This window comes from Herpailurus yagouaroundi, unplaced genomic scaffold (genome assembly GCF_014898765.1).
Source record: "Herpailurus yagouaroundi ecotype Mexico unplaced genomic scaffold, PumYag 164, whole genome shotgun sequence".
Lineage (NCBI taxonomy): Eukaryota > Metazoa > Chordata > Mammalia > Carnivora > Felidae > Herpailurus > Herpailurus yagouaroundi.
In genome coordinates this window covers 5,347,947-5,364,556 of record NW_024412405.1, presented here as the reverse complement: position 1 = coordinate 5,364,556, position 16,610 = coordinate 5,347,947, and the positions used below count along the sequence as shown (strand labels likewise).

Below are 16,610 nucleotides of genomic sequence, written 5' to 3'. Positions count from 1 at the left end.
CATCGAGGTAGTGATGAGAGGAAATGTTTATATGTATATAACTCCAAATGGGAAAGCACAAAATAAAAGGCATGGAATATTCTGGCGTTTAAGTATATTGTGTTTCTACCCTCTTCTCTCCACTGATCCAGAATTATTGCATGAGGCTTTTTCATAGACGCAAACCCTGTGCAATTTTTCAAGCCGTGGGGCTGTGTCTCCATGGTTACACAAGGATACTGGAATAAATGTGCTTCCAGCAATAATTGTTTCATATTTGTGTACAAACAGCTGAACTGGGTCTTTCAATTTCAAATGTGACAAGTCTAAATTCAAATTCTGTCATGAGGAACATCACAGAATGCCCCAAACAAGAATAAAAATAAAGATTCCTGCTAACAAAATTCTTCCAAATTCATGAAAATGTTTTTATCAACTTATCGTTTTGCACTGCATCCTTTCTGTCTCTACAACTATCTTTTCTCTGGTTATATCGTGCATCTTTTTCACGGCTATGGCCGGTGTCATGAGATACAGAAATGTGAGGTGGTCCCAAACTTACATAAAATATATAATAATTGCAATGACAGACAATACGGCGACAAGGGAACTAGATAAGAAAAGAAAATACGGGTAGTCTCAAATATTCACTTTTCCTAAAGTGTTTAAGTGATCAAGTTTACCTAACCGTGGTAACGCCCATCTAGAAACTTCAGTCGTATAATACCAAACACTCAAGAATGTCTACGTATTGATTTTATTTTTGTTATCATTTGGAGGAATTTCAAACCTAACTTCCTTTTCTGATACCTTACTGAGAGTAATATGATATTTTGAAGACTGCAGAACAATTGTTCAGTTGTTTGTGAAACTCACAAGCAATTTGTTCATAAATAATAAAATGATATAAATATAAATATATAAATACGGTGTGACGAATATTTGCCATGGGCGCATTATCATATTTTCCCCCAGATGACATGACTCAGAGAGGAAACTCTATCTCAACACCTCAATTCACAATTAGAGTTACTGAGCCCCAGAAAAACCAAGTATCTTGCAGAGGTTTACATAGTGAACTAGTCAGTACAAAATCCTGTTCTCCTGATGGTTATCCCGGGCTCTTTCTCTAAACTTAAATAGTTATTCATTAGAACATGAAGCATTGTTTTTGATAACAGATACAATATTCTTTCAACTAATTATTAGAGGAAATTATTATGTACATTTTAAAGATTTGTAAAGGGACATTTAGAAAAGAAAACCCAAATGCTCATGAATGTTTTCTTAAAGTGTTTCCATATCAGATATCCTTAAATATTAACTCTTAGGGAGGCAGAACATGTGCTTCAAAGGACATCAAAATAGTCCATGGAAAAACAAAGGCAAAACTTGCTAAGTATCCTATTTCTACTTGTAAAATATTTTCTTTCGAAAGAAAATTGCCAGTAAGCTTAAGTTAAATATCAAAAAAGAGCAATTTTTAGATACCGATATTAATGGTTAGTTCCTGGAACCGTCCCTTTGCAACTAACCATACTGTGTACATAAAACAATCCACTTTTGAATACATAGATTTTGTTAAAAGAGCAATAAACAGCCTATTTTCAAAACCATTCATCTATTGGTTCAGTAACAAGTCTGGAAAGAGCTTTCCCACCCCATACAGATTGCCCAGTTTGCAGAAGAGACAAAAACACTTACATTTAACCACAGTGCCTCCTGGCATACAGATAGAGAATTTAAACATGGAAGGGGGTTAAATCAAAACTGTTTAAACAGCGAAAAAAATTCTGCAGAGAAGCAGTAGGAGTGGAGAAACATAACCAGAGGGTATCTTTTTCACCTACTGTGACAGATGGCCTACCTCAGGGCTACACGGAGCAGCAAAGCTTTTTCATCACCAGAAGTGCAACTCCAGATTGCCAGCATATAGATAGAAACTCTTCCACTCGTGGTCGCACTGAAGAACCGTTAAGATGTCAGCACATTTCGGCAGAAACCCCCGCTGAAACTGAAATCCTATCAGTATTCAAAAATGATCTTAAAACCATAAAAGGTTAAAGCAATTCTATACCTAATAACGGTTTTAAATAAATTGAGAAAAAATTACAGCAGTTTCGTTACTCGTGGTAAATACGCCAAGGTGCTATGAACACTAAGTTAGCAAATGCTGGAGCACTGTTCCCATGGGACACCTAGGTTTGGGTTCCTGAGAGCTTCCGGTACAACATTTTCTCAGTCAGTCAGTACCTCGCCTTGTTTCTGTGTGTCTCTGTTTAAGGAGAGCCTATTTCATATATGATGTTGATTCAGTTAATACTGATCTCACAACCAACAGCTCTATAAGTTGTGTCAGAATGCAGCTCATCTAACAGATGTGTTTTCTTTAAATATTTTTAATGTTTATTTATTTTTGAGAGAGAGAGAAGGAGACACAGAATCCGAAACAGACTCCGGGCTCCGAGCTGTCAGCACAGAGCTAGATGTGGGGCTGGAACTCACAGACCGAGAGATCATGACCTGAGCTGGAGTCGGATGCTTAACCCACTGAGCTACCCAGGTGCCTTCCGATGTATTTTCTCTGTAAAACATAACAGCACTTCAGCACTACTCTCAGGGGCCATTTTAAATGATAAAATCACCAACAAAAAACATTAAAAAGAACCCAGAAAACATGGCACTAAACAGACCATGAAAACAGAACTTGTTTACAGTATTAGAGCTAAAGCGAAAGGCAGAGTGTTGCCTTGTGTGACCTTAGCTGGGGATGAGCCCATAAGACAAGACAAACTTTTCCCTGCTCTGAGCATGTCCCTAAATAACCATGAAGGCACCTGAGTCTTGATTTGGGAATTACAGATAAATTTTAGTGAGTGGGTGAATTCCCAGATACATAATCAATGAACAATTAAGATCGATGAAACCTGAAAAGAGCACATCAAATATTCCAATACTTGAGATATTCTAAAAGGTCTGCTCCATAAAATGCTTCCTCCTATATAGGGTGCTAAAAAGCAGTGCTAAGGAAAGTCACAATGGGGGTGGGGGTGATCGGCTGTCCTCCCTTCCTTTCCTGAGAGGACAGTAAATGCTTCCAATCTGTAGGAGGGATTGCTTCTGTTGGGTGTTTTGGGCTATATTTCCCCTGCTATTCATGAACCTATTTTGATTTGCAAGTTTCAGAATTCCTCACTGATGAATAATTCAGGGAAAAGGATGTATCTTTATTTTTGTATATTTATTTTCTTTTGAGTTTCCCTTAAATAAAGGGAATGTATTCCATTCATTCATGTCACTGTTTCATTCATGAAGTTATGTTTAGGAGTTAAGATATGCCTCAGCAAATTTTAAAAATCCTCATTGTGAAGGAAACGGAACATTAATTAAATATTCTTGTTATATTTTAATTAATGTGACGGCAGATCGAATTCAAGGAAATCAATTTTCAACAAACCTTTAGGTAACATAGCATGAATATTCTAAGATTTGCATACAAAGATGTCATTATTATCTGGGAGATATTCTCAAGACAGAAACCCCAGAATACGTGTATTTTGAAAAATGTGATCATATGATTTGATCATGTAGTTAAGGACATGTGGCCCACAGCACCAGCAACCAAGGCTCAACTTCCCAACTGGACCCTCACTTTTCTATTCAGAACCTTCTCCAATGCCTCCTGCATAAGCATCCTGCCAAATGAGCTCTGATTCTCTAGAATGTTCCTTTACATCACCCTTGATTTACACATTTTTCCAGAAGGCTCTGTCACTCCCTTGGTGAAAGACTTTGAGAGGTTACCAGAGGCAAGATTGTGCTTCTAACCTTGAAAAATGAAAGCAGGAGAAAATGATTCAATTCTTTGAATTCTTACCAGAAACAGAGCCTAAATTTACCTTTAGGGCTATGTGTGTTTTTTGTTTTTGTTTTTGTTTAACTTCTTGAATGGCTCTTTACACAGATTGAAAGCCATCACCTCCTTCTATTTGGTGGTGGGGGGGGGGGGTAATGAATGATGAGCACAGGGCTGGGGAACAAAATGCTGGACATGTTTACTAAATTGCTGAGTCTGTCAATTTCGTGGTGTTTTGCTGGCTGGAATGAAGAGCAATCTTCCTAGCCTCAGGCAGAATTTGTGATGGAAGGCTCACATTCCTGCTTATTACTGGTGGTGGTGTTTTTGTGGTTTGGGTTTTGAGATGTTGAGCATTGCTGTCAGAGGTGAGGAACTGGGGATAGCCGAAGGGCTCACTTTCCGGAGTCCTGGTAAACCTCCCCAGAGGCAGAGACAGCACTATGTCTGGGGACACTGATTTGGAGAGAATGCTACTCTGCCCAAGTCTGCTCCAAAGCCATTATCATTGTGCACACACACACGCACGCACACACACACACACACACACACACACACAGAGGGAACTAGAAAGACTGTCTTCTGCTGAGGAGAGAGAATTGAGATGGGACTAAGTAACTGATATCCATAATCCCATTTTAAACCTCCCGGAAGTTAAAACTAGGGGCGTGGCTATATGAGAACGTTAAAGACTGTATTAAATGACACTTGATGACTTCCGTTGGGCATTGTCACTAAAACAGTAGCCCCTGGATCGCCTGTATTATATGTGCTACAAATAAAACTTATAAAGCAATTTGAAGCTATAACCAATCTTCATCAGTCTTCAAAAAGTCTAGAGGAAGCACATAGGGGACCTCCTATCAAACCCCACAGAGCAATGACCTTTTCCTTACTTTCATCTACAATTGACCGTCTCCTTTTAATTTTCCACCACTTTAAAAATTTAAAATCCCAACCGTGAGGCACGTTTGTGACTTCTTCCTGGCTATCTCAAAGTCTGTAGCCCTTTACAAATACATTTGATAGCATTTCTTTTCATCTTAAGCAAGCTCTACTCAGTTTCTTACCCTTCCAACCAACTGTAATGTACTTGTGTTTAACTTCGTTAATAAAGACATAACTTCCAAATTTTCACTAGTTCCTTTTATTTTATTTTATTTTATTTTTGAGAGAGACAGAGTGTGAGTGGGGGAGGGGCAGAGAGGGAAGGAGACAGAATCCGAAGCAGGCTCCAGGCTCTGAGATGTCAGCGCAGAGCCCGACACAGGGCTCGAACTCACGGAACGTGAGATCATGACCTGAGCTGAAGTCGGACACCCAACCTACTGAGCCACCCAGGTGCCCCTCCCTTTTTTTTTTTTTTTTTTTTAGTTTCATAAATTGGCTCCTTCCAAATATTGACTAATACATTTTCACAGTTGTAAAAATGCATCTTTCAAAATTAAACTGGTGAGTGAGTATGGCAGGGCACTGTAACGGTGAAGAAAAGGATGAGGATGGGAAACAGATTTTTTTTTTGATAGTCTTCCTTTGTCTTGCCAAATTCGTATCTTTTTGATATTTAAAATCTGCTAATAAATTCATGAGGCGTAAAATCGTATTCCAGAACTTCCACAGAGGGAATATTAAAATAATTGAATACAGAGAACAAGCTGAGGGGTGCTGGAGGGGAGGTGGGTTGAGAGGATGGGCTAAATGGGGGATGGGCATTGAGGAGGGCACTTGCTGGGATGAGCACAGGGTGTCACCAGTAAGTGATGAATCACTCACTGGGTTGTACTTCTGAAGCCAAGACTACGCTGTAGGTTAACTAGCTTGACTTTAAATGAATTCTGTGTGCATTTAATGTAATGGTTGCTACCAGTGTAATGGCCACCGAGGTTGTGAAGTCATTGGTTGAAAGCACACAGCGGGGTGTAATGCCATCGCTGTTTTACACTTGTCAGAAGAAGGGTTAGGGGAGTCACACACTATCAACCTACTAGGCTTATCTCCCTCCTGTGTATTAAGGTCCTCGAACCTTAATTTCATGTAGCACAAAACTTGGAGTAAAGCCCGTTATCAGTAGAAGTAGTTTTTTTTTTATTACTATGAAATTACTCTGAAAATTATTTGTTATAGAACAGATGTACATTTTGTTTTCCAATTGCCTGATTCGAGCAAGACTTCTGAATGGAAAAACAAATTAATTTATGATTGAGCTTGGTTTGAATTGTCTCCAAGTCATTTTGTTTCTCCTTACTTTATTTTACAGTGACAAGGGAATCAAGACAGAAAAGTAAGAACACTTTTGGAGTGACCGTTTCTAATCGATATTAATTAATATTGCGTAATGATCAATCAAGAAGAAAGAAGAAACCGGTATTGTTGTTCTTTTTTCCCAAATATTAGTCTGTCCTGAAAATACAATATTTCCTGCTGTGAACTATGAAAATATGTTAGAAGAACAGGGCTTAATCGGGGCATAACACCTATCACGGTGTGGCCCAGACTCTGGAAAATTCATTTGTCCTGTTCCATCAGAAAGCTTAGGATGAGTCTTTTAAAATGTCAGGTGTCAAAGTACCTACCTCAGACCACAATGCAGTATCACAATTAATAATTCTATTATTTCTTTTAACTTAATAATAGGGCAATTACTTTGCAGCAGAACAAAATCTGTGTAAATAGTTTGAAGACTAAAACCCAGTGGCCATATCTGCATCGCTTTCAAATGTCACCTCTTTCCTTTTCATTTATTGTGTATCTCTCAATTCTTGAGGGAGTTGAGGTGTCATTTGGGCCTTTTCACTTAATTGCTGAAGTTTGTTGATGTGTATGTAATATATTTCCCCGAGTGCAATTAATACTAATGAAGAGTGGAGAGGGAGTCCTCGCCTTTGCCTATTGCCGGATATGCCTTCCCTCAATGGTCTTGTCTGTTCTCTCCCTTGATCTCATGAAGCCCTTTGAGGCCATTGTTATGGCCGTTTCCTCGGTGAAAAAGTCAGGAGCTCAGAGCTAAAAGACTTGCACAGAGAAAAGAGTTAAGAAAGGCATCCAGGGATTGAGATCATTGATGCGTCACAGCGCGGCACAAAGGCTGGGATCAGAGGGACTGAATATCCATCCTGACTCTAGTGCTTAATGGTTTGATTTTGAACGAGTTGCTTAATTTCTCTAAATCTCAACTGTCTTATCTGTGCAGTGAAATAATAAAAGTGTCTTAGCAGATTGCTGAGAAAATTAAAAACAGATATATGTATCTGCCACCCTGTCATACACATAACTACTTTAAAAATTTGCTGCAGATATGGTTATGCTGGGACAATCCAACTTTCAACACTGCTTGGAAACCTATAATATATATAGAATGACGTATTTCACCCATTATAAGATGCGTGTATTTTCTCATTTTAATATCTCTGAGATGGGGATGTTTCTTAGATAAAACGACCTCTTAAACTCTATGAAATCCATATAATCTGTGTCTACTTAATATAATAATGAGGGTTGCCTGGATGGCTCAGTGGGTTAAGCATCAGACTCTTGATTTCGGCTCAGATCATGATCTCATAAACCATGAGATTGAGGCCCACATCGGGCTGTGTGCTGACATTGTGGAGCCTGCTTGGGATTCTCTCTCTCCCTTTTTCTCTGCCCCACCTCCATTTGTGCCCTCTCTCAAATAAACATTTATATATATATACACATATATAATATTACATTATTATAATTATATAACAAATAATCTTTGCTAAAGTTGAGTTTTTACTATGTGCCAAGCACTAAATTCTTTGCGTGGGTTATTTGGACTAATTCTTATAACAGTCCCAATGGGGCAGAATCCCTTATATAAAAAAGACTAAGGACATTTTATGTGGTTAGTATTTAGGGAGGGAGCTGGAGTAGGAGAGGGTCACGTTTGGACAGGAGGTAGAACTAGGTTGCCAAGCGGCAGCTGCGTGACCTTAAGGAGGTGTTGAACCTTCAATCTTTCTCACTCGTGAAAGAACACAAAGAAGGTCATATTCTTGGCAGTTACGATGTGACATCTGGAGCTAGGCTGCGTGCCTTTGATCACTTTGTTACTTACTATATATATGACTTTAGCTATTGACCTAACCTCTCAAGACTTGATTTTCCCATTTGTAAAATGCAGCTAATAACTGAATAGCACATCGTGGATATGTTGTAAGGATTCAGTCAGTTCATATTGGCAAAGCTTCAAGGAAAGGGACTGTCATCACGAAGCACTAGTTAAGAGTAGCTACTACTATTATTATTTAATACAGATCTGAGATTTAAAGGAGAGCTTGTTTAGAAATACAGATCTGAGATTTAAAGGAGAGCTTGTTTAGAAATAGCTACTGCTATGCAATGTTCAGCCTCTTAGCCCCTGTTATTCTTGAAGCTGTATGTATAAAACAGACTAACAAATGGAGTCATATCCTAAACTCGCAAGGTATCCACAAGTATCCATAATTTAAAATTTTATAGGGGTGCCTGGGTGGCTCAGTCGGTTAAGCGTCCAACTTCAACTCAGGTCATGATCTCTTGGTTTGTGAGTTCCAGTCCCACATCGGGCTCTCTGCTGTCAGCGCAAAGCCGCTTTATCCTCTGTGCCCCTCTCTCTCCGCCCCTCCCCTGTTCTCACGTGCGCTCACTCTCTCTCAAAAATAAGTGAACATAAAAAAAAATAAAATTTTATAATTAGTTTCACATTTAAAAAATCTTATTATTTTTTTGTTGTTGTTGGCTTGAAGATGTATGTATTAGGCTTATTTAAAATGCAGTAAATTTCTACTTGGGGTATAGCAGGAAGGCAAAAATGTTAGGTTATCAGATAATCATGTCCTTTGACAGTACTTTTCAAGTTTAAATGAGGATACATGTCACCTGGAGAGTTTGTTGAAATAGAGATTCTTGCTCTCGCCCCATTCTGATTTAGTAGGTCTGACATACTGGGTCCTAGAAATCTTCATTTTTAACAAGTCCTTGGTGATATTGATGCTGTTGGTACATGGATCCCTCTTTGCGAAGCAATGGGCGGGGACTCCCCAAAAATGTGTATAAAAATCACACACCCCAAACAAAGGCATATGTTATTTCTCCAGTGATATCATAGAGTTGCACACATAAACTTAGGGGAACTAGGGATTGAGTGGCATGGGACGAGCCAAGTCACTTATTTTCTCAAAACGAGAAATTCCATACTTCACTTGCAATGGCAAGCAATGGCAGAACATTCCCCAGTTAAGGTAAACGTTAATTTTACAGAATAATTCATTACTTTCTCCATCTCTAACCAGATTTGCACACTAGTCACAACATGGTATGCTTTTGTCCTTTACGAGTAACAGAATCAGTAGAAGTGCTGTTGTGTGGGTCTGGTTTGCTAAGCACGCACACACAAGTATACAGGTGTATGAATATGTGCACATTTCCTAATTGTGGCCCACTGAGTTTTCTCTTAAGAAAAACACTTTTCTTTTCAATTCTTCCATTGTATTTCCTATTCTTGGGCACTCCTACCCACCTTTTGAGTCCAGACAACAATGAAACACAGTTCTCAATTTACCATGTGAAATTGCTGAGAGGAAAGTCACTCCTGCCTCACGTATTTCAAGGACCTCGCTCTGTGAGCGAGTCCATACTTGTCTTCAGGTATGGCCACTACCACGCCCACCCTGGCACTCCCTCTTTCATTTGTGTCTTGTCATATGCATTCTTTGAATGCTTCCTGTATATTCTTTCTTTCCTCTTTATTTCATGAAGATAGGAACTAAAGTGACAAAGGGAGAATGCATTTGAGGGAAGAGAGGAATTACCACCTCTTTCACCACCAGCAGAATGCATTATGTTTGACAGGTGCCCAGGGGCCACGAGGATGCACCCAGCTCACGTGTCTCCTTCCCATTTCCACTCTGGCCATTGGAAGTCTACGTTTCGTCCATCTTCAGTTTCGGTGTTGTGACATTTTCTTTACATTCCTGGTTTATTTCCTCATAAATTCAATTTTAATAAAGTGACTTATTTGACACAAATAGTCTCTGCCTCGTGCCGATGGCACGGGGCTTGGGCAAGTCAATGACAGCTCTGCAGCCCAGGGAAAGAACTTTGGTGACAGGTGTTGGCTCTGCAGAACACTGGTTGATTTACGGAATGAAAGTTAGTTGGAAACATTTAGGAAAAGTTCTGTTACTGCCCAATTTTTCTTTCTCCTAATATCTTTTTTCCCGGAACACCCACACAGACCCTCTTTTTCTGCCAACGTGCTGGAGAATGGCAGTGATTTCCAACAGACATTTGGTGCTAAGGACAGGGAGGCCTAGACTATCTCGATGACAAAAACAAGGAATGTCTTTGGCCCTGACAAAGACACTTCCCAGGAGCCTACCTTTGTATAAACTCTGAAATATTTAGAGTAGGGCTCCCACGTGGAGAATTGCCTTTCACTTGTGGTGCACTTTAAAACATATGATATAATGAAGTATCATGATAAACACGGTTAGCTTATGGAAGCCCATCTAAACCCACTGAGTGTGTGTGTGTGTGCGTATGTGTGTGTATGCACACACATGGAGCTAGAGAGAGATACAGGGAAAAGAGCCAACCACTTAAATGTATATAGTATATATTAGCTCTATAATATTCACCATAATCCACAGTTATTATCATCACTATTACTTCCTTCATACTGTGTATAAATAGATGTGTGTACATATGTGTATATCTGTGTATGTATGTATACATGTATACATATTATGTACATGTGTATATAGTTATATGTATATATGTACATGTTTGTTGTGTATATATATGCATGTTTACACATGTGCATACCTGTATATGTATGTATACATATTGTGCACATATATACATACATATATGTATACGTGTGTGTGTGTGTGTGTGTGTGTATATATATATATATATAGTTTGAGCATCAGACTCTTGATTTTGGCTCAGGTCATGCTGAGCGTGGAGCCTGCCTAAGTGGCTAAGATGCTTATGATTCTCTCTCTTTCCCCTTTTCCCCTGCTCTCCACCTCCATGCTTGTGCAAGCTCTTTCTCTGTCTCTGTCTCTCTCTTTCAAAAAAATGTATATATATACAAATATACATAGAAACAAAGACACACAGAGGGAAGACCCCTGTGGCTATGGAGGAAGAGATTGCAGTAATGTGATTACAAGCCACTAAGTGCCCAGGATTATGGACAAGCCCCCAAATTTAGGACAGAGTCCTGGAATAGGTTGTCCCCCTTAACCCCCAACAAGAACAACCCTGATTTCAGACTGTTGGCCCCACACACCGTGAGGGAATAAACTTCTGTTGCTTTAAGCCCCAGTTGTAGTACTTTGTCATGGCAGCTTTACAAGATCATACACCACCCATGAGGGAGGGGTTGTTAGTACCTCCCCTGACAGAGAAGAAAGTGAGGCATTGAGAGGGAGAGAGAGCCTGCCCAAAGTGCATACCTGGCGAGCAGCTGAACTGGAATTCCATTGCTTCTGAGTCCATGGCTTTGACCCCTCTGCCTAGCTGCCCACATGAATGATATATGGTAAAGTATTTTTCACTACGATTGAGAACTTAGCTGTGTTTCAAGTAAAGTTTTGTTTTCTTGTTACGTTCTGGCTGAAGGCCATCTTCAAACATTGCTATAGATTGATACTTGTAAGACTCGGCCTTCACAGTTCAATATTTTTTTTTTTTTTTTTTTTGCTGAGAATGCACCATCCAAAAAAATAGTTCCCCTTACAGCAGGCTGGCTTGACAAGGCATGAATCTGCACAAGAAGAGCATGTTCGGAGAGGTTAATTGCTAACTTGGGAACGAAGGCCCATCCCCTAGACCTGCTCTTGATGTTTCAATTTCATGGCAGATATTGTGCCCCAAATTTTATGAAGTCTTTCACTGGGATGTAATATGCTGTATTTTTCAAGCTCTCTTGTCTATTGTTTAACTATAAAGTAATAATTTAAATTGCTTTCATGGCTGTGGGTAAGAGATTCATCTCTTAAATTGTAAGTTACAATACATATAAGGGTTTTACACACACACACACACACACACACACACACACACACACACACACATATGTTTTTTAAAAATAAAGTTTAGGGGCGCCTGGGTGGCTCAGTCGGTTGAGCGGCCGACTTCGGCTCAGGTCATGATGTCGCAGTCCGTGAGTTCGAGCCCCGCGTCGGACTCTGTGCTGACAGCTCGGAGCCTGGAACCTCTTGCGGATTCTGTGTCTCCCTCTGTCTGACCCTCCCCCGTTCATGCTCTGTCTTTCTCTGTCTCAAAAACAAATAAACATTAAAAAAAAGAATTTTAAAAATAAAGTTTATTTATTTATTTTGAGAGAGAGAGCTGGGAAAGGGGCAGAGAGAGAGGAGAGAGAGAATCCCAAGCAGGCTCTGCTGTGTCAACACAGAGTCCCGGGGCTCCATCCCATGAACCATGAGATCATGCCCTGAGCCGAAATCAAGAGTCAATTGTTAACATAAGGGTTATATTTTATTGTGGCAAAAAGACACCTGACATATTCTCTTATAATAAGAATTCCAGCCGCACTGGACTTAGGACCCATACTCCTTCAGTATGACTTCATATTAACTTGATTACATCCTCAAAGAGCTCCTTTCCAGGGGCACCTGGGTGGCTCACTGGGTTTGAGCATCAGACTCTTGATTTTGGCTCAGGTCATGCTGAGCGTGGGGCCTGCCTAAGATGCTTTAGATTCTCCCGCTCCCTGCCTCCCCCCGCCCCCACTTGTGCGTGTGCTCTCTCTCTCTCTCTCTCTCTCTCTCTCTCTCAAGAAAAGAGCTCCTTTCCAAATAAGGTCACATGCACAGATTCTGGGGTTGGGACTTCAACATAGCTTTTTGGGTGATGCAATTCAACCCCATAATGAATTAAATGAGGACTGATATTTTTTAAAGTCTTAGAGATGTCATCATGTAAACAAAGTATGTATTTGCTAAATAAAATAAAATATAAATGGGTATGCAGTAGATATGTACTTAGGCTTTGCAACTGAAATGGAAAGAGACATGCTATTCCTATTTTCACAGTGATCTTTAAATGCTTGGGAACAAATAAGCCATACAGAAAGGAAGTTGACAAAAACTTGATATATTAGGGCATAATTAAAATGTCTGATGTTGATAGTGTTTCTCCAAAATTGTCAGTCTGAATGAACAATTTCTGATTTTTGCACTGTCACAGATTTAGGATTCTGAAAAAAAATTTGAGACCCAATGCAGCCCACTTTGTGTTTTTGCTTCCGTAATTTAGGACAAGCTCCTATTTTTCTCTCTTGAAGGAACTGGGGAGGAGGCTCACACTTTTACTAATGAGGTCTTTCAAACTACACTTAGGCTCAGGAATCTAAGATTAGGTTAATTTTCTTACATCCTTTCCAATTAGGGGTCCACAAGTGGTTTTTAATCAGAAAAAAAAAAGTGAGTGCAATCCACTCTGGATCCCACTCATCTTTACACTAATGAAGCCATCAAGGACAAAAATTTTCATATATATATATTTTTTTATGGAGGAAGGGGCCATAAGAGCTATAATGATTTCCTGAAGGCGGGGGGCACATTTCTTTGGTCTTGCCAGATTCCTCTCCAAGGAGCTTCCACTGATAGCTAGTGAGTGGCATCTGCTCCCAGATGTGGGGGTTGCTCACTGTCTTGACTTCTGGGGTTCAGCCTATTTTAATCGCCTGTGGAGTCACCTCGTCATTCTATTCCTGGCATCAGGGATGCCTGCTTACCCAGGGCACCAACTGTCTGATACCCTTTCCTCAGTACACTTCTTCCTACCTGTCAAATAGAGCATTCTTCGGCACCTGAAATTTCAAGTGGACATGTCTAAACTCTGTGCCTTCCAAGGAAAGCAAACATCCCGAGCTATGAAACAAGATGCCCCAAATAGTCTGTAATTATTACAAGCTTGTGACACGCTCTGCAACAGGATCTACTTTAAAATTCCATCATCTTCTCTCTCATGGGCAGACTATCCAGCCAAGTCAACTAATAATGAGCATGAAACGCCCGACCTCGAGTCCATGGGTCTGTCCTCGTTTCTGGGTTCATGTTTACTAGTACAGAGTGCAAATTGAAGTCTGTGTTTGAGTCAAACGGAAAAAAAAAAAAAAGACTTTCTAATTGCTAACCATACCTCTAGGAGTGGCTGCAAATATTGTACTTATGCTAATAACAACGTACCAACTTCAACAGTGTCCGCTGAGCATGTTACCATGATGAGAGTTAATTGTTGGTTGTCCATGCAATGTTCCAAGCTTTTAAGATGTGCGGTCGTTATGACGCAAATGCTGTGGCGAGGACACTCCCCACGCCATCAGTGACTGCACCAGGCCGGACATGATCTTGTCTGCCCCACCTCCCCAGCAGAGGGAAACGCCTGGCCCATATCTTTTTATTCTAAGTAGGAAGTTTCAAACACCACTGACATTCTTCCCCAAACACCTGGTTCAGAATATTCTGGCTATTCTATCAGTTGCATTTAACTATCTAGAAACATTTCTCAATTGTTTTAACACAGTCTGAAACTAGCTTTGAGTGTTGTTTATTTTAATTCACTTCCATAGAAAACAAGAGAGTTTTTTGATATTTGATGGGTTGGTAGACTTGCCAGGGGCATTTTCAAACAAAAATTAATAGTAATATCACTGTGCATGGTATTGAATCAAGCAATTTAGTTTAATTCACATAAGTTATGAATTATCAGACTTAAAAAAACATTTCATTGACATTAAAAAGATAAGGTTACTCAGAAGTTACTTTAACACTTCAATAGATATCAGTAAATGTCTCAAATCAATTAGGGACATTCAAAATGCATATAGTAAACATCTTTTTTTTAGGATTATTTATTTATATTGAGAGAGAGAGAGAGAGAGAGAGAGCATGTGCAAGCAGAGGAGGGGCAGAGAGAGAGGAAGAGAGAGAGAATCCCAAGCAGGCTTCATGCTGTCAGCACGGAGTCTGATGCGGGGCTCAATCTCACAAACCTTGAGATCATGACCTGAGCCAAAATCAAGAGTCTAATGCTTAACCAACTGAGCCACAAGGCTCCCCTAAACATCCTTTTCTTGATCATTAATGAAGAATTTTCACTTATATCATTTGATGACAAGCCATTCATTTTTTGAAGAAGCAAGCATTTAATATTTTAATGATAGCTGTTTGGAATATGTGTAAGATGATATTTTCAAATTATTAAAAATATAAGGATAACAATCATCTGTTTGCTCATTTTCATTTTCTTCTTATTAAATCTCTGTTCTTTTTCAGATGCTACCCCCTCCTTTGGAAGCACTAGAGAGCAAAAATGTCCAGATAGCCTCTGCTTTTGCAGATTAAGTATGGTGACACTTAAAACAGGAAGACTGTTTTAGATGATCTGATTGGTTCTAGTCTGATCACATGCATCCTTAAAAGTAGAGAAATTTCAAAAGAAAGTAGAGAACTTTCTTCCACTGGAAGCAGAAAAATGGAGCTGAAGGGAAAGTCAGAAAGATCCCATGTGTGAGCAGAATTGGAGGTGTTGTCTCTGGCTCTGAGACGGAGGGCTCGGCTCACATGTAAGGATTGGAGAGAATTTCTAGGAACTAAGGGCAGACCCCCCAGATGACCACCAATGAGGAAATGGGGACCTCAGTCCTTTAACACTGAGGCCCTGGATTCTGCCACAGGCTGAGTGTGCCTGGTGGAGAATTGCCTCCCATAGCCTCCTGATAAGAGCCAGTCCAAACCCGAATTTCAGCCTGTGATATCCCCAGCAGGCAGCACAGCTGAGCTAACGGGTAATTCTAACCCACAGAACCATGTCATAAGATATTTGTGTTCTTTTTTTCCTTTTCTTTTCTTCTTTTCTTTTCTCTTTTCTTTTCTTTTTCTCTTCTCTTTTCTCTTTTCTTTTTTCTTCTCTTCTCTTCTAACATATTTGTGTTCTTTTAAGTTGCAAACTGTATGGTCATTTGTTATGGCTGCAATAAGCGAATCCCAATGCCAGCATGCTCACATGTGCGAGGCATACTGGTGGGGGCTGGTTATAATTAGGGATGGTCTGTTAATTTATCCTCAAACTTGATGGGTATTTATAGTTATACTTTCCTTTACACAAGGAAGACAAGAAACAGTATCTACTGAACATTGAGTATGTGTCCGGAATCGTCTTAAATGCTTAACATGTGTTGATGCTTTTACTTCTCACAACAACCTCATATTATGGCCCCATTTCTGGCTGCCGGAACCAAAGTTCTGAAAATATGAATAGCTCATTTGAATTCACACAGAAATTACAGCCAGGATCCCCTTGATCCCGAAGCCATAATTCTTTAACTATACCTTAAAGGAAATGTTTGGGACTGTGAGAAACGTGAATGGTATTTTTATTTTATTTACTTGCTGAACTAGCTACTTGCACTGTATTTTTTCCAGATGCAGGACCGAACAGCCCATGTTGTTGGCTGGCAAGGGCTTGGGCAGGGGCCATGGGGAGAGCTGGAGGCCACTCTGCCTGACGTGAGGGAGATGTTATTGGCGTCCGTGGACTCCAAGGGAGGAAGGGGTGAGGAACAGAAAAGGTGCTGTGATGGCAGGCTGGGGGAGATGAAACTAAGCAATCTGAGAGCTTCATTGGAATGAGAGTCTATTCTTGGAGGTGAGGTACCTCAAAAGGATTTTGGAGACTGAGGATTTGGCCTTTCTTCCCTGCAGCCCCTTCCTGATACCCTTGGCTCCTCTTGAGT

General features: G+C 40.0%; 1 protein-coding gene across 3 annotated transcripts in view; it reads right to left on the bottom strand.

Annotated features, from left to right (window-relative positions):
• The window catches only part of NALF1 (NALCN channel auxiliary factor 1), a 637,010-nt gene that overhangs the window by 136,772 nt on the left and 483,628 nt on the right, over nucleotides 1-16,610 (bottom strand). The window lies entirely within an intron of this gene.